Source organism: Heteronotia binoei, chromosome 2 (genome assembly GCF_032191835.1).
Source record: "Heteronotia binoei isolate CCM8104 ecotype False Entrance Well chromosome 2, APGP_CSIRO_Hbin_v1, whole genome shotgun sequence".
NCBI lineage: Eukaryota > Metazoa > Chordata > Lepidosauria > Squamata > Gekkonidae > Heteronotia > Heteronotia binoei.
In genome coordinates, this window is record NC_083224.1 from 138,420,325 (window position 1) to 138,439,489 (window position 19,165).

General features: G+C 39.3%; 1 protein-coding gene across 21 annotated transcripts in view; it reads left to right on the plus strand.

Moving 5' to 3' along the window:
• The first annotated feature begins 5,772 nt into the window (after nt 1-5,772).
• The window catches only part of ADGRL2 (adhesion G protein-coupled receptor L2), a 266,626-nt gene continuing 253,233 nt past the window's right edge, over nt 5,773-19,165 (plus strand). For 3 of the 21 annotated variants that reach the window (XM_060232101.1, XM_060232099.1, XM_060232100.1), the window contains exon 1: nt 5,774-6,787. The gene's annotated coding sequence lies outside the window, so the exon portion shown is untranslated. Of the gene's footprint in view, nt 6,788-19,165 lie in introns of all 21 variants that reach the window. The other 18 variants (XM_060232091.1, XM_060232090.1, XM_060232107.1 and 15 more) reach the window with 12 other exon arrangements.

A 19,165-nucleotide genomic window follows, 5' to 3' on the forward strand; every position in this document is an offset into this window, starting at 1 on the left:
TAATTTCCCTTATAATTTTCTTTTTCCCTGGTCTCTTTCTTAACTCCCCTTCTTTTTTCTTTAATTTTGAATGTCCAACATCTGTTTTTCTTTTGCTCTCTTATCTTTATTATTCAAAGTAAACAATATTCCCCTCATTACTGCTTTATAGGCATCCCAGAGCATCTGAAATTCTATATCCTCTTTGTTGTTCATTTGAAAGAAAGCTTTAGTTTCATTTTCTAGGGATGTCATTATTTCTTTATTCTGTAGTAAATTTTCATTCAATCTCCATCTTCTCAATTTCTTAGACAATTTTGTAATCCACATTATTGAGTTATGATCAGCCCCAATTTTAGGTAAAATCCCTATTTTTTTTTGTTATAACGCCTAAGTCTTTAGTGCCCCACAACAAGTCAATTCTGGAAAAAGTTTTATGTCTTGCTGAAAAAAAGGTATAGTCCTGCACTTCAGGATTAAATTTCCTCCATATATCCTCCAAATGTTCTTGTTTGACCAATTCAAAAAAAGACTTTGGCAATTTTCCTTCTTTGCTATTATCCCCCCCCCAAGACCTATCCAGTGTATTCTTAATTGTTCCATTAAAGTCCCCCATTATCAAAACTTGGTCATAAGTCAGTTCATCAAATTGTTGTATAATGTCTTTTTAAAAAGCATCCTTTGCACCATTTGGTGCATACAGTCCCAATAACAATGGGATTTTTTTGCATTTAATATTATTTTTACTGCTACAAGTCTTCCATCTTTATCTTTAAACACTAATTTCGGCTCCAATTCTTGTTTAATATTAAAAAAAATTACTCCCCTTTTCTTCTGTTCAGCCAGTGAATAAAATTCTAATCCTTTTGTTTTATATGCACTTCTTGTAAACAAACTATATTACAATTTTGCTTTTTAATCCAATGAAACGTTGCCTTTCTTTTTTGTGGTGAATTTAGTCCATTTACATTTCAAGACAATAATTTGTAATCCATCATGGTGCAAATTTGTTATGTTCTTCATAAAATCTACGCAGTTCCTGTGCATTTTTAATTGTGGTTCTTTCCCCCTGAAGTTCAAAACTCAAACCTTCAGGTATTATCCATCTATACCTCATTTCATTGTGCTGTAGTTTTTCTGTCAATTTTTTGTATGTTCTTCTGGCATTTATCACTTGCCTTGGCAACTCCCTCATAATTCTTACTCTGCTGCCCCCCACTATCAATGTCTTTTCAAAATTTTTATTCATGATCTTTCCCACCATTTCTTTTGTCATATATCTTATAACCACATCTCTTGATAGATTATTATTTTGGCATAGAGTGAGTTCACTCTATACATATAATCATACATATTTCTAGTCCCTTCAGGATCTTCCTCCAAAAATTCCTCAATTATTTTTGTTATATATTCTTTCAAGTCACCATCTTCCTTTTCAGGTACTCCTCTCAGACGTATCTGAGTCTCCATCAATGGATTGCCACTTTTTCTTATATTTTCAACAAGGTAGAGTCATGTATTTTCATTTTCCCTTCTACCTCCTGCACTTTCTTCAATGTTTCCTCAGTCTAATTTCTGAGATCTTCAATATCTTTTTAAATCTCTTCTATAATTTCTTTTTTAGATGTGTTTATCATCTCTTTCATGCCTCTCATCATTCTGGCCTCCATTGCCTCTAATTGTTCCTGCATTTTCTCCAGTGCGGTAGCTCTTGCATGGGTTTGTGTTCTAACATTTAAAAAAAACACCGAAAAATTTGATCTCACCAATTTCAATTTTAATTATCAAATTCAATAGATTAGAGCTTGCTTTTTCCAACAAGCCTAATTTTGCCATCCTCAGAGCTTCCTAGACCAAGATATTAATTTTTAAAGTTTTTAAATCCATCAAAATGGCAGTTGCGACTTTCTGCTTCCCTTTAATTTTTTTTCCTTTAAAAACTTCTAAAGTCCAATATAAACAATATGTCCAATAATATTTATTTATTTATCATCACCTCAATTATTCCCAACAATTTTTAATGTCCCGAACACTTTAAAAATATTATTTTAATTTTAACCTCCTTGCAATGGCCGCTGATGTTTCTCTATGATATTATAGTCCTAGAGTAGGCTTTTCATCTGCTACTTCCTGCTTTACTTGCCACCAAATCTTGTTTTCACTGTTAAAGAGATCTCATGATACTTGACGTACTTCTTGTGTTGACTGTATATGCTGGTCTGTGACAATGGTGCTCTTTTTTCAAAACTGCAAGTAGACCAAACAATAAATTCCTTTCCACTTTTTAGCACTGTCCTTTAAATTTACAAAGTCCAAATTTCACCTCCGCATCTCTTCTTCCAAGCTTTCTAGATTTCCATTTCCCACCTTCTGAATTTATTCTGTTTAACCGTAAATAGTCCCAGAATGAAAGATAAGAACATAAGAGAAGCCATGTTAGATCAGGCCAATGGCCAATCCAGTCCAACACTCTGTGTCACACAGTGGCCAAATTTTTATATATATATATATATATATATATATATATATATATATATATATATATATATATATATATATATACACACACACACACACACACACGCACACACATATAGACACTGTGGCTAATAGCCACTGATGGACCTCTGCTTCATATTTTTCTCTAACCCCCTCTTGAAGGTGGCTATGCTTGTGGCTGCCACCACCTCCTGTGGCAGTGAATTCCACATGTTAATCACCCTTTGGGTGAAGAAGTACTTCCTTTTATCCGTTTTAACCTGTCTGCTCAGCAATTTCATCGAATGCCCATGAGTTCTTGTATTGTGAGAAAGGGAGAAAAGTACTTCTTTCTCTACTTTCTCCATCCCATGCATTATCTTGTAAACCTCTATCATGTCACCCCGCAGTCGACGTTTCTCCAAGCTAAAGAGCCCCAAGCGTTTCAACCTTTCTTCATAGGGAAAGTGTTCCAGCCCTTTAATCATTCTAGTTGCCCTTTTCTGGACTTTCTCCAATGCTATAATATCCTTTTTGAGTTGTGGTGACCAGAACTGCACACAGTACTCCAAATGAGACTGCACCATCGATTTATACAGGGGCATTATGATACTAGCTGATTTGTTTTCAATTCCCTTCCTATTAATTCCCAACATGGCGTTGGCCTTTTTTATTGCAAACGCACACTGTCTTGACATTTTCAGTGAGTTGCAATACAAAATAGTAATCAGTACCTTTTCTGCCAGTTATCCAGATCCACACCGGTCTCGTGTAGCTTTAGATGTTTAATAATGTCCAAGAAGGTTAGGATTCTGTCGAGCTTATGTCAAAGAAATGACTCTGAGAACTTCTGCAGATGATGAAAATGCAACTCTTCTCCGAAGACCCCTCAAAGGAGCCCTTCTCCCCCGGGACTCCCTTTTAGCCAAGGTCAATTTCCTCAAAGTTTTCTGTGCATATCTTGGACTAATCTCTGACTGAGAAAAGTAGGCAGTAGGCATTAATTTGCCTTCCACTACCCCGAACAGAAGTTCCAGCCTACTCCTGATATGAGAAGCAGCTCAGCTTGGCATTTTCCTCCCCTGGAAGTCCATCTTACTCTCATCTTCAGCTTTCCCTCCCTCCCCTGGCAGCCTCTATCCAGGAAACCTATGGCACACTGTGGAGTGGGAACCCACTGGGACTTATGTGGGGGGAATCCTCACTTTCCTATTTCTTCTTCCCCACACTTTTCTTCTTTCCCTCCTCCTGCTGCTGGCAGTTTTTTGCTGCTTCTGCCTCTCCTTCCAACTCATCTGTTCTCTGCACCCCACTTAACCTGTATTTATTAATTTACTTCTTTTATATCCTGTCTTTCTCTACAATGTGGACCTAAAGCAGCTCATAGTTCTGACCTCCATTTTATCTTCACAACCATGAAAGTTGAACTAGTCTGCAAGGGTATAACTAACCCAAGGTCAACCAGTTAGCTTCCTTGGCACAGCAGGGATTCAAACCTGGGTTTCCTGGATCCTAGTCTGAAACTTTGACCACTACATCCCACTAGTTTTATATGACAGCTGTTGTTGAATATAGCAATCATTTAAATAGTAGCAAGTAGCTTTCCAGTTGTTTCTGTCAGATTGGGACCTGATATTTTCTCATCAGAAGACAAGCCTCCCCTCATCTTTTACTCTTCTCAGTTTTGTAGAAATATTTGCCTTGCCTGTTCATGGCTCAAGTCTCCAGATTTCAGCATCCACATATTTGACCATGTTGAGAATATACTGATGATGTGCCAAGAATACACACAGTTCCAGGCCCAGTTTGTTTGAATGTGTAATAAATATACACCGTACAATATTGTAGGGTAAAAATACACACACCTGCCCTACCATACCAGACAGGTACATCAAAATACTAACATGCCCAGCGCAAATGTTTTGAAAACCACCCCGACTTCCAAACAAAAGAACAGCACTTCATATTTTGCAAGGGGAGGGGAAACCCTTTCCTACAATTGGCAAAATTTGACTGAGAAAGGAAACCAGAGGAGCTTCCCCCAGCCCTGCTGATATCATCACGTGAAATTTACATCCTTCTTGATATTGTTTCCTAGTGTTAGTTATCTTGCCTTGACACGCGTGCTTTCATGTGGCCTGCTGCCGCCTCCGCTTGCTGACAAGGGGAAGAGAGAGAAAGAAAAGTGTCCTAAGGAAATGTGCTCAGTGGACAAGAGCAAGCCATTTCAATGTAAGGAAATGAAGGAAACAGACCTTAAAAATAACATTAAGTATCTGGGGAGCCATAGAAAGTACTTCGTATTTATTTTCGCGCCTTTCTCTCTTCACTCCCACCCTCCGTTTCAGCGTCGCCGCAAGTTGATTGCACGCTCAACGGCCTCACAAAGTCGAGTGCATTATGAGTAGGCGTGCAAAACAATTAGGACGGTAGAGAATGGCGGCCGGGATGGCTGCGGCGGCGAACCCTTCCAAGCCCTTTGGAGTTGAACTTTGAAAGACTCCCCGCCGGCTCTTCTTCTCTGCCGGGTCTTTCCTTCCTTTTGGCCAGCCACCCCGTCTGCTTGTGCACCCTCCCCTCCGCTCCCCAGCTATCCGGTTCGGCGGCAGCCGTAAGCTGCTTCGTACACACAAAGAACAAAAAGAAAGCGAGAGCAAGGCACGCCGCCGGCGAAAGTTTGAGGGGCCTGCGCGCCCTCCTTGCAAGCAAGAGCCCTCGAAGGCAACTAATCCTCCCCTCCCGGAGTAAAGCTGGCGCGGAAGCAAGACGACTGCAGCGCCCCGCTCAGCACCCCAGCCTGTGAGGCGCCCCATGGGGACTCCCCCCAGATGGCAGCGACTTTCCGGCTCTCGCCCTGGGGCTGTCCCAGAGCTCACGGGCTCCGTTGGCTAGAATCACCTCGCAGGCTGTCGCGGCCAAAGCTCCGCCGCTTCGTGCGGAGAAGCCCCCTCCTCTCCCCTCCCCTTTCGCCAACCCGCCTTCTCTCCCTCTCCCCAAAGCCGTGCAGCCGCAAGCAGCTCAAATGGAGTGGAAAATGGCCAGTGGTGGCAGATCGAGCCTTTAGATTATCTGTTTCACGTTTGGTACTTAGCGCGCTCTAATCTGCTTTTATTTGCCAGAGCCCCTCACCCTCCAAGGGGAGGAAAAGAAAGATATGGGGGAGGATTTTTTTTTTCAGAGGGGGTGTCTTTTGCTGCCGCCGCTTCTATCCATGATAATATGTTTATATGATTAGCTGAGCCCAGGGGTGGAGAGAAGGAGAGACAGAGAGGGGTGGAGATTGGAAGAGGAGGTGGAGGCTCGGAGGTGGCTCCAGTTCAGAGGAGTAGAGAGTCTGTGTCAGGACTTCGCAATCCCCAGTCACACACTGAGAGGTGCATGAACGAAAAGGAGCTGGCAATACAATTCACTGGGATTTTTCTAATTTTATTTTATTTTTTTGCTCTGAGATTTTTTTCTTCTCCTTTTCTCCCCATCGCTTCGAGTGCGATCGGTGTTGGCTCCTGATCGCCGTTCACGGGGCAGCAACGACAGGGAAGCAAAGAAAGAAGAAGAAGAAGAAGAAGCTGGGCTGGAAGTGGATCGTGCCCGAGGCCAGAATGTCATCCAGGGAGATGTAAACGAAGGCGAAGAGAACGACGGAGAAGGGAGCTTTTTCTGGAGCGTCTCTGTGTATATATATGCGTGGTGCGCGCGTGTCTGTGCATGCGATCGCACTCCTTTCTCCGACTTCGTCTCCCTCCCGAGAATTCACTGAGTTGATATCGGCTGCTGCCGTCGGCATCGCCTTGCTCGTTCCGTATGCGAGTTGCCTAGAGAGAGAGAGGACTCCAGGGTCGGTCACATCCACAGGGCTTTGCACCTAGCGCTCTTTGGTGGCGACGCTTGATCTCTTTTCTGCCAAAAGAATTATTTCAGCGCCCCCCCCCCCCTCCAACCGCTGTCTTGCGTGTGGCTGTTTCATCCCCTTGTCGCTTCTCTTTTTGGACGGAGCAGAGTGCGTTGGGAACTGCAGGGGGGAAAATGTTGACTTAACCCCTAGCGAAGCCTCTCGGCTGGCTGGGCTTGCTTGGAGAAAAGGAAGGAGAAACCGCCTCTGTGTACGTTTGGTCCCAGCCCAGCTAGCTGCAAAGGCTCAACCCAACCCGGCTCTTTTCGCCTTCCCGGTGATCCCTCTTCGTCTTCTGGCTATTTGCTGCTGGCGCCTTCCGGGCCACAATCCCTCCCCTCCTTTGCCTTGTAACCTGAAGAAAGCTTTCTTTAGACCCGATTTCCGGGGCACCCCAGATGCTAGAGAAACCCCGGCCCGGCGTTGGCTGCAAATCCAAAGGTAAGGGGGGGGGGGGCAAAAAAGAAACCACTTGCAGTACCTGTTTGCTTACTTCGATCGCCCCCCTTGGCGAGCCGTTTGCAGGCAAGGGGGTGCTGATGTGGTCTGCGCAGCGGAGACGTATCCCTAACCCTTTGTTTTCTCCGGAGGGGGGGGGGAAGTCAGATGTAGTAAAAATCGAACTGTGTCCCTTCCTATCTCCTTTTTCCAATGCATTCAGTTTCCTATTCTCACTACCATCACCTTAAAAAATACAATATTCCGCGCTGCGTAAATCAAGTGTTAATGGGGGGGGGGGGAGGCTTTGGGGGTGGCTGAACAGCCAGAGGCGGGGGTGGGGGTGGGGAGGTTATCCACGGCCCTTTACTGTCCCTATCTGCCTGTCTCCTGCCGTGAGCAAACGGCAGCTCGGGTGAGGGTTAATGCTGGGAAGCCGGAGAGGGCTTTCCCAGACAAGGCGGGGGAAAGGTGACCTGAAAATGCAATCAGATGTGAACCGGCGCGGTGTGCTGTGGCTATCCTTAAGGCCGGGAGGAGGAGGAGAACTCGGGGCTTTTGGGGAAAGCTCTAGGGCCTGCAAGCAGAAGCAAGCAAAAGGAAGGTTCCTAGCCGCAGGAGACCCCTTTGGGGCTACGGGACCAACGCTCGCAGGGATTTGGACATTAGGTTAGCGCCTGAGTTGTTGTGGGATATCGGGTGGGGGTAGGGAAGGAGCTGAGATAGTGAAGAGTTCAGCAGCCAGCAAAAGAAACTCCTAGAATTAAGAAGCCCCTTTAGCCTCGTTGAGGATCTAGGAGTTTTTTCTCCCGATGAATTGCCAACACCTCAAATATTTGATGTATGGGAAGTGGATTGGAGCACAGAGGAGTCTGCTTGACTTGCTAAACTTTGCCTCATCATAAAGGTTTTTTGTCTTGTTTTGTGTTTTTTTGTATTTGAAAGAGCCCTTATTGATTTTAGTGGAACTGCCCCAGTCTAAAAGAAAAGTGTGCCTGCCATAGGCTTTTGCAGCCTCCTGTTGGTCTGTGATACTTAACACCCCGTTGATACTTTAACTAGAAGGACATTTTACTTGGAAGTGCCCCACTGACTTTTATTTCAAGGCATGCGTGCCAGGCTTTGTTTAAAGTACAAGTCTAGTTTAGACTTGGTAAAGAAAGATTCTCTCTTTCTAAATAGGTTTGCTTGTTGTGTGTGTGTGTAGCCCTCCTTTCTCCCATGGAACACTTTTTTGAGGGTATCCTTTAAGAACCCCTTGGAAAAAGGAGAAGTCTTGCAAGTATAATATTGGCTGCAGAAGCCATCTGGATCCTGTTAATTAGAGAAAGGCAAGCTTTTCTGTTCCCCTGCTTTGGGTTGTTCCAACATTCTTTGCTTAGTTAACAATAAGGCAGGCTCTCCTCTCTGCCTGGTGGCTAGTTCCATTCATGTGTCTGTCTCTGTTGGTCTCTTGCAGGCCCCACAAAGTCTGTTCTTCTGCTGAACTCAAGTTGTACACTGAAAGAAGTTACTTCCCTTTAATGGATAAAGACCTGTTGCACATTTATATTCACAAAAACTCAAGGAGGCATAGCAGAAGGATGCCTTTTCCCAAGAGGCTTTCTAGATACAAATGGATATCTCAGTTGTGACCCAAAGGAAAGGTTGATTCGTAGAAATCAAGGACATCTGGAGACAATGCTCCAGAAGTGTATGTGGTGTATTAAATATGCTTTTCAAAAGTATTTGTGGGGTTAGGATGCTTTAAATATATATAATTGGCAAGGAATAATTTTTGTAAATGTAAATGAGGGGGGTGTTTTGTGTAGACAGAAAAAGCTCCATTATCTCTGGGGCTTCAGGTGTTAGGATTTCTTTAGACTCCATAACCTTATAAGAATCTCTGGATTTTTACTTTGAATTACTAACAAGATCTTCCAAATCTAGTGGTGGTGGTGGGTTTAGACACAGTCGGTTTGGCAGAAAGTAAAGATATCTGCTCTTGGGCTTCAAGGGGGTGTGTGTGTGTTTTCCTCAAGAAATTGTAGCTGGTAGAAAGAATTCTACAGAACAAATGTTCTGTTGTTTGGTTTCTTCAGGGACTCTGATTCCCTCCCTTTTGTTGCCTGCCACTAAAAGAGGTGCCATTTCACATCATTCTGCACAAATTGTTTGAATTAATGCAAGTGTGAATTCTTACCATTTGAAGGGGGTATTAGCATATCAAAGGTTTTGTAGCTTTCAGCTCAATTGAGAAAACTTCAGCCTGTCTTCCATTTGCTTCCAAAGCAGAGGCCCAAAGGGCAGTGGGGAATTGTAAAGGGTAAAAAGGGGAGGTGGATTTGGGTTATGTTTCTGAACTTTTACTGTTTTGTAATTATGCCAATGAAGAACATAGTCTGTATGCTGCAGGGCCCTTGCAAACGGCCGAACAATTATATTCTATTGATTAATGGTTTGTTCTAAGAAAAAGGGTGACCTTTTTCATGGCAGCCACTGTTGCATAGTTTCTGGTGTCTCCTGTCTGTTCTGTTAGTAGGATTTGCAAGGCCTTTTCTTCTACGCTCATACTTTGGCTATGGCCTACACATTATTGCGTTAGGAGGTCTGAATGGAAAAGAACTTCTAATTACTTCAAGAAAATCACAAATGAATCTTTGAAATAAAGAGTCACTCAACCCCTTTGAAGTTAGCACACTTATCTCTTTAATATGTAATACTGGGATAATAGATATTTTTTTCCATAGGTTGTATTCTTTTTTGATAGTTGAAGCTCTCCTCTGGATACTGCTATGAGTTAATTTCCAAAGAATAATAGGATAATTAAGGCAACTTCCTGTGTAATTAAAAAAAGGTACTTAATGAGTTTTGTGTGGGTTAGTGACAGTCAAGTGCTTATCTTTTTGTTGTTGTTTTCATTGTCAGTGTAATGAATATTCTGAAAATAGCTGTGACAAGGATTGGCCACATCAATCTGGTTGTGGAATATTCATTACTACATTTTAAGTTAGTTTACTTTGCTATCACATTTATGTGATTTTGGTTCATTCACTGCTCTGTTCCCCCCCTCCCCTGTGTTTGTAAAGAGAGATGGCTCAGTCTATTCTTTCATTATCTAAGTATTCAGAATCCGGCAGACCAGAATACAGCAGTTCTTCAATATGTTGGGTGAGCTCTTTTTCAAGCATTAGATTGTTTGGTGGTGGGGGGGAGCTGAAATGTAGTAAGTCTCATATTAAGCTAAACAAAAAGCTAAGCAAGCGCCATAGCTATATTGAAAATGGCTACTTGGCCTTTTCTTCAGTGCAATACATGAATCAGTTTTACAAAACATACAACTTTAGTTCTTGCTGAGAAAAATATGTTTAGCGCTAAGGGGTCTATATTCAGGTGTTCAGAATAATTCCTTTTAGTTCAGTTTGTCAAGAAACTGCTGTGCTTGGAAGTAACAGTCTTGAGAATTCACGTAACAACATTTTTTGAGACCTGCTATTTGAATAGTTCAAGAACATCTCAGACTTTGTTGATAGACACCTTTTAGCAGCTCTGAAATGGTGTGCTATTTCTCTGACATCATTTTTAGCAGTGTCTCTATTGCCGTCAAGGGGCCTGAAGTAGTACCTTTCAGTAGTTTGATCAGAACATATTGACGTAATTGTCATCATGACACTTAAGTTGCTTTTAACCAGTCTACTTTGAGTGGAGAGTGCTGTGAAGAAAGTACATTCTCCCATAGAACCATTAGAAATAATCTAAAAATTATCTCAAAAAGTTGCACTCAAGTTTGTATGATGATCTCAAAATCTGACAAATCTCTAATGCTATAAAATATCCCTGCAGGAAAATGTTAAAGATTTCATAGGACAAAATTGGACCACTTAGACAGAAATTAATGTACTACATAAGCATCAGCTGCCCTTTTCAGTCATAGTGGCTTACTCTGTGTTGGCAATAGAAATGGAACATAGATATTCAGATGGTTCTGGAGGCTGCTAGCTGGAGAAATCAGGATATTGAATCAATGTGGGGTAGAACAAACCAATTACTTTGGGTTTTGACTTGGGAGATTAAAATAAACAATTTCCCCCCTGTCATATTTGGCTCCCCTGCTCATTAATAGACCAACATCAAAGCAAGCTGCCCAACTTCCAGTGTTATAAAAACCAATGCAAAGATACAGATCTTGCACGTAGGCTTGGGTCTTAATTTAAGGCAAGCAGTTGGAGTTTTTATTGCAGCAATTTTCACAATCAGCCGAGACATTAACACCAGGCTTCTGGGTGTTTTCCTACCTTAAAATGAGCAAGAGAAGAGAATTTAAAAACAAAGTTTGCTTAGCGATTAGACACTTAACCTGCTCCATGTTCTGTTTGTCCCTTACATCATGAATTGGAGTTACTAGGACCAAATCCCAAAGATTTGGTAAGAAAACACTGTAGAAAGCTTAGTGCCATTTGTATTCGAAAAGAACAACATACTGAAAAATGATCTGACATCTCATTTAGTTCACAAGTATTTGATTTTTCACAGTATGTACTTAATTGACAAAAGCGCATAAGCAGAAATATTAGGGTATATTGCACCTGCTGGCAATATATTCTGCAAAAGTTTGATTTGGAGGAAAACCATTTAATTGAATCTAGTGCAAGCTCTCACTGAGAACTGGGTGTAGATATTACAAAGTCATGTAGATTGAAGGTAGGGAATTTTTTTTATTATTTTTGCACAGATTTTTTTTAAGCTCCTACCATTTCTACAGTGATATTCATTGTGAGTTTTCCTTAGGAATGAAGATTTTAATAGCATGGAGGACAAAATGGAGGTTATTTATTTATTTTTTGTATGTGGGAGAGTTGAAGCAGGAAGTTGAAAACTGGAATGGTTTCACCAGATGATATACTAGAAGTAATAGACAATGTGGTAGAATGTTATGGTAACTTTAAATTAATGTATGGAGTGATGAGGTAACATTCTTCATACTAAATCATTAAGTGTTCTGCTTATACATGTCCCATTATATGGCATATTTCTCCAAGTATTTTGTAGAATTTATGGTGCATGTGTAAAGAGAAGGGCCAATTAGAATCCTACACTATTAGCTTTTAAAGAGCACATGTGCAAACATAATCACCCCCCCGTTTTTTTTGAATTTAATGGAGAGGTTGCATCACTGTTGTAATAGTATATCAAGACATATAGGAAACCATAAAGACTGTTCAAGATTGATTTAGGTTGTTTTTGAAAATATTTACTGGTTTTTAAGCAGAAAGTGGCCCTTTCTGAATATGAATAGGGGAATGATGACTAGGAAAGGAGTCTGCTAGAAGAGGTTGTATCACTCAGGTCTTTCCTCAGTCTCCTTTTGAAGATTAGTTCAACTTTGCATTCCCAGAAATCCTTCTAAATAATCATTACATCGATTTAGATATACATAGTTCACTGCTTGTTATAGCATGGAATTTAAAAAGTGCAGTTGCTTAATGAGCACTAAAACAAGAACCTAAGTTTGATGAACAGAAAATCATCAGCTAGCTCTTTTAAAGAAAATTGTTCTTTATCAGATTTTTGAATTATAGCACAGGCAAGGTTGTGGCTCATTATCTTAAACAGAGCATTTTATGGGCCTAAGATGCAGTATATAATTTGCATGTGCCATTATTTTTCTTCCCTTGTGGTATTTGTCAGGCGTTAATGCTTCAACTGTACATAAGCCTGTTATTTTCCTTCCAAATTTTTTTAAATTTAGAATGGCATAATAATCAAGAACATTGCAGTCTGACTAGAATAAATACAGAGCCTAACACCTGCAGGTAAAGTGCAGCCTCCAGCCAAAAAAAAAAAGCTATTGATTCCTTTTGGGGCACAAAGCAAGCTTAAATACAATTTGTTTAATTACAATAAAAATGAAGTTTTATGGAGTAATATACTTCATCTTTGTAGAAAAAATTACGTATTGTGGACTGGTAAGTAAAATCTCATAACAGTTGTATAATTTTGTTCAATTATCAGTGCAACTAAGAGGGAAAAAATCAATGTACATCGAAAAACCACAGAAATGAGATTACCTTGTTAAGTAGCAACTTGCCAGCAATGTCTGAATTGCCTAGCATTGTCAGAAGTTGCCATATTTAATGCAATAAGGATATGAACTAGTTGTTCAAGTACATTTGTAAAGTCTTTCTGCTGTGCCAGGTTTCTTTTATCTCCATGCTGGAAGATTACAAGGTAGCATTGAGTTTACAAAACAAATGGAATATTGTGCTATTTATTTGAGAGAAAAGGTTGCATGAAGTGTTTTTGTCTGTGTATATGTCAACCTTTTTTTTTCATTAAATGCATATGAACAGCTCAGTTCTAGAGATAAAAAGTGAATTATGGGCCTTGATAATAGCCACAACTATATCAGTTAGGTAGGAAAGCTAGTTTCATCACCTATACCGTTCTTATGTACTTATAAAATGCAACTGTGAAATGTTTATCCTGTAGACTGCATGCTTTGTAGTACTATAGCCTGAAAATCTTAACTATATGTGTTTCATTGGAAACTAGAATTCATAGTTCTTCTGTGAACACCTGCTTTGGTGGAGTTTCCTGAAGCACATAAAATCTTGCTTCACTGAGTCACTAAAACTGTCTTAGTTACAAGGGGCAGGCGACATAACAATTTAAATCCTGTGGGCCATTTGTAGGTCACAAAGTCATCACACTAGAATTTCTGGGTAAAGTGACTGAAAAGAGAAGACAAATGCCACTTTGAATGGAGATGTTTAAACCAGACCTCTGCCTCAGGGTAAAATTTAGGTCTGTTTTAGCCCGGATGTAATGTCTCCCTCTACAGAGCCCAGAATTAATCATGGCCTGACAAGGGAACGTGTGCTGGGTGGGGGGGGGGGGACCTTGTTGGCTGACAGCCTAGGAGAGGACATTATAAACATTTAAAAGACACTCATGTAGTTAAATCCTTGTATCTAAGTGCCGCAATGCACTTTTGTGCTTGGGTGAGGATAGTTGAGTACAGAAAATGGCCACCTTTTGCATTAGTTATGATAGTACCTGTGAGAAAACTGCGCTACTTCTCTTCAAAATACTTGTAATTGGAACAGGGAAAGGATCGGGTACTTGCCTGTAAGTATTTTGATGGAAAATGCTATTAATTAAGGCACATACATGACCTTCATAAATGAAGAGATACTTCTAGTTTTGTATTCAAACATAAAATTTTATTGTAGGACATGTTCCCAAATACATCACGCTTCAAATATATCAAAGGTATCATACAGAATTTTAAATACCTACGTTATATTTTTGTCATGAATTTCATATTGCATTTTAACATACTTTTTTTTTACAATGTCACTTATTTTTTAAGAGATTGAAGGATTCAGTTCCAAAATCCAGCACTCTGATTACTGAAGTGTACCTCCTATAATTTTCATATATACCAGGCAAAGCCTGTCAAGTGAATATTTGGAAATCCATGAAAGGTAATTTTTAAAAAACCTAGTTCAGGTATATCAAACTAATTCTCATTATGTTTGACTGGTGCTTGGAGCAAAAGGACACTTTTGCATCTAATTATGTACTTTACATTATCATATCCTTTTATATTTTATTTTGTTTCTGTATTATCTACAAATGCCTGTGTTCAGTTTTATTTTTCCTCAAACATTTCTAGGGATAAATGGTGAGTAGCTGTCATAGCAATGTCCTTATCTCCTAATATTTGTTGATCATTGCCATAATTCTCCCAGTGAAAATGCTGGTTTTGGCAGAAAGTGAGACTCTTTAATATACTGTTCTAATAGAGCTTCTGGTTCCATCCTGTAAAGTCAAATGCTGCATTTGTTTAGTCTAAAGAAAGAACCAGGTCAGATGAAACTGAGAAAGGATGCACAGGATTATTATAATTTAGGAGCAAGTCCCATTGACTGTATGTTCTTTACATCTGAGCAAATATACATGCATGAAGATGGCAGAGGTTAAAATTGTGTATTAGTTTTCATGCATTGTGATTGTTTAATAATGTGTTCTGCTCTGTTCAAAGAGAAAAATATACCAATTCTACATTTGAATGCTATCATTAAAACCATAAAGCCTGTTTTTGATATTGGGTTAGTCCTTTCCTGTTTTGTTGTGCTCTAAAATGGCACAATACAATAAAATTGCCCTATTGCTCATGAGTTGTAAAATTAAGCTTATATAAAACTTAACTGAAATAGCTGTGAATTTTTAAAATTTTTTAAAAATGTCTCAGACATTTTCTGAGCCATGTCCCATTCTTACCGAATTGAAATATTTTACCAGTTGATTTGGTTTCTTAATGAAAGCCTGAACCTCACATTATATCTTGTCTTTGAACTGTGCTTTGTGTCCTCTGTAAGTCTTTTAATATCAATCAACACCTTGGAATGATTACCCTGCATCTAGATGACAGGATAATGTAACTCTCTTTACTACCAAAATTGTTCTTTATGGCTGAGTTAGTAAAAAGCTGATTTTATTTTCGAATTTTGAGATTTCTTCATAGTGGCTGTCCATGCATTTATTGAAATGGTTATTTGGGTTATAATTAGGGACAGAATTTAAGCAGAAACAGGATTTACCTGTGAGTTTTGACTTGAAACAAGTAATTGAAAAGACTCTTCCTTGTATCCTGTAAAGTAATAATAAAGGAAAGAGTGCCTCTGAGTATATGCAGAAGCCATCACCACAGCATAATTAAAGCCCCCCCGCATTTCTTGAAATGTCCTGCAAGGTGACCAGACTTTCAAGTAGACTTAACCACATGCTATGTCCCAGAAGCAAACGAGCACACAAATACACTGTCTTTTCCTAAGACAAATCGAGAATGTTTGCCCTGACTCATGGCCATAAGAGCTGGGGGGGGGGGGGGAATGTGTGTTCCCAAAACAATGACATTTAGCCTGCCAAGCTAGTTCGCTATTATTTTTTGTACTCCAAATGTTGTTGGGTGGCATCTTTTGGCAAGCTTATAACTCAGGTTTCATGACAGAACATGATTGTTGATGTGACTCAGTCACTGCATTTGCTGCTTTCACCCTGTTAATAGCTTCGTGCAAATCCTTTTCTTCTTTTCTCCTGGGTTGAAAGATTCTGCATTTAAAATTTAGGTCTTTTTGAACTGGATAAGTAAAATGTCGTCCCCCCCCCCCCCCGTTTTCTATAGATACTTCTGTTACTCTCTGGATCAATTTCAGTAGCATGGATAGCTCTGCTGCAGTTATGATTGCTTATGAAATATTCCTTACTGTCAGGCAAAGGCCTAGTTCTATTTGTGCCATGCAGGTGCATACCTGGGCTATACAAACGTCTTTTAAAATCTGCGTAGTTACATTTGTCTATTTGAAAAGAATAGTTGGGTTCAAGTTTGTCTGGTACATTAAAATTAATCTTGCTCAGCTGCAGAACTGAGATTGCCAACTATTGTTGATAGACAATGTAAAAAGAAAGGACGTAAAGGCTAAGTGTCTATAGAGGGATTTTTCTGTTTGATTTTGTTTAACATTTGGAGAGGTGGGAGAAAAATTCTTTTTTCTTCATTTCCAAAATGTTCATACTATTGAACATGTTCACTTTGCCCTCTCCCATCAGTTGCCCTGGGCTCTCATGGCTGCAATATTTAAAGTTTATTGAACAGGACCCGCTAATGATAGGTTATAGATTTGACCACTAGAGGCTTTCCTGTAACAGCAAAGAGTGTATTCAAAGTGCATTAAATCCACTGTGATTTTAAGTATTTTTCCCCTAGTACATTTTGAGAATTTCACTTCAAAATATTTTCCCCTACTATTCTCTTTTTAAAAATGCCAGTTCATATTTTATTTGCTAAAATGAATGCTTTACTTGACTTGACTTGACCTTTTTTCCCAGCAAGCATGGTCCATATGAAATCATGTTGCCATCTGGGTTGGATTTTGGCCCCTATTCCTGAAATTTATGAGCTCACCCACACCCCTGTGGCTTCAATATCCAGGTTTTTATAGGTCAAGGAAGTCGATTGAGGAGGGAGACTGAAAGGAACTTGCCAGTTAATTGAGCCAAGAAATTAAACTTGGATGTTTAAAATCAAATTACCCCTGCCCCCTTGAATTATGCTTCCATCCTTACGGAACATTAGTAGTCCTTCGGATCATCTGTGGCAAATGAGCAGGTATCTATTGCTGAAAAGTAAGATTGTTTTCTTGCTCAAGCAGAAGGTATTATTTTCCCGCAATGTCACTTCAGTGTCCCAAGGCTTTGAACCACTGGCTGGGCAAATTTAGTTGGTAATTCTAGCTTCAGTTGTCTTTTTTCATACATTTGGCACAGATTGGGGTTTTAGTTTGGTTTTTGTTTTTTGTTTTTCAAAATTTACTAGGGACATTTTTTTAGTTTTCTGTAAGGACACTGTATTTTCTTAGGCTGAAAAAATGCATAAAAACAAGTAAGTGGTTTTCTCAAAAAAGAGAGACATGTTTAGGATTATATGTTTGTTTTTCTTAAAATGTCCCTGTTTGTATTTAGTGTAATTGATACTAATGTTTGAGGTAGAGAGTTAATCCCAAGTGAAAGAAGTTCTGATTTAGGTGGCAATGGGACATTAAACAGAGCCATAGAGCTCTGTTTGTTTATTTTGGATAAGGAGATGATTTAGGCTGAATGGGATGACTCGTTTCTGGTGGTCCTTCCATTGCAGGATTGTTTGGTGTTTTCTTTTTTCCACTGAAAGCCTTTATGTGACTTTGGGGGAAAAAAAACTTTTGCGTCTTGGAATTCAGAGCTGAAGCTGCTTGCTTAACTGTTTTGAAGGAGAAGGTAATAGTGTAGAGCCAGCAGAAAATCTGTCAGGGTGCTTCCTTCAGTAGCAGTGGATATCAGATAACTCTTAAGGGACAAGCCTCTCTGGGGTGACCATTTGTTTGGAGTTGTATGCTAAATTTTGCATTTTTCACATACTTTTTGCTAACTCTTCTTATTACCTGCAGAGGGAGCTTGTATATGAGATAATCAGAATAATCATGGCATTTTAAGGATAGAAATTATTTTCAGCTCTAAACTACAACTTCAGTTTGTTGTAGTGTTTTTTGTGATACTTACCCAGCCTAAGATAAAAATATGCACAAGGGTATGCTTGAGATGGACTTTCATCATTGACTGTGGTTGGCAAACTATTGAAAATTTAATATGCAAAGTAAAAATGTTAAAATGATGCTTCTATTTCAGATTCAAGTCTCTTTCTGGCATCTTTAAAGTTTTGCTTTAACATAAAGGTGTGTGTGTGTGTGTGTGTGTGTGTATAGATAGATAGATAGATAGATAGATAGATAGATAGATAGATAGATAGATAGATAGATAGATACATACGTGTGTGTGTGTGTTATGCCTGAGTGGTTGTATTAGAACAGCTGTAAATAAATCTTTGGGAGTTAGTGCATAAGAAAATAGCTACTGAATAAATAGTTACCTTTAAAAATCCTGAAGATTTAATTAGACTAAAGCAGTGTTTAGCATATTAAACAAAAAGTTGTAAATGGATGTGGTCCCTTCGCCAAGCATTCTTTTTAATTAGATTGCTTACAGTATGGATTCAAATTTAACTCTTAATTTTTGTTTGTTTTTTTTAAAAAGATCATCAGCACTACTGCTGACAAATTAGTTGTAATGGTACTTAAACATTCAGTGGTTAAACCTTTAGAGCCCAGCATTAAACTTTTTAAGAAGAAAAAAGAAAATACTGATTGTTTTAAAAGACCCTGGCAGAACTAATAATATCTGATTATGAGAATATTAAGGAATGAATATAACCCAGGAAACAGCATATTTGCATTTGCTAAGGTAACTTTTAAAGATTTATAACACTTTTTTTTAAAAAAAAATCCCTGTTCTTACATATTTTAGATTATAAACTTTCTAAATTTATGCACATTGAAGCCATATAGTCCTTCCAGAAGCAAAAGAAGTGGCAGTGAGAAAATGGGACTTACTATCTTGCTTGCTGGGCAGGGAGGATAATGGAGATAGAGCTGAAATCAGCGGTATTTAACTTTGAGAAATGGTGGTATTCTTTTTTCATTTGTGATAGTTGAGGAAGTTTGCATGCTGTTTGCTGTGATACTAATATGAAATAAAGCATTATGCATAGCTGCACATTCCATAAAACACAAACAGCACTCAGCAATGTGCTGTCTTGCCATAAATCTTCCTAGAAAATTAGTTTGAGAGTTGATTCCCCCTCCCCCTTCTGGGTTTATTACAGGATTGTAAATGTAAATATGTGTATATGTGCAAGAGAACAAGCTCTTACTGTATTTTGGATGGCCATTTTAAACATTCAGTGAAAGCCTTACTGGTGTTGCAAAAGTGCACTGTCTTGGTGTCGACTCATTATTTATACTGGCT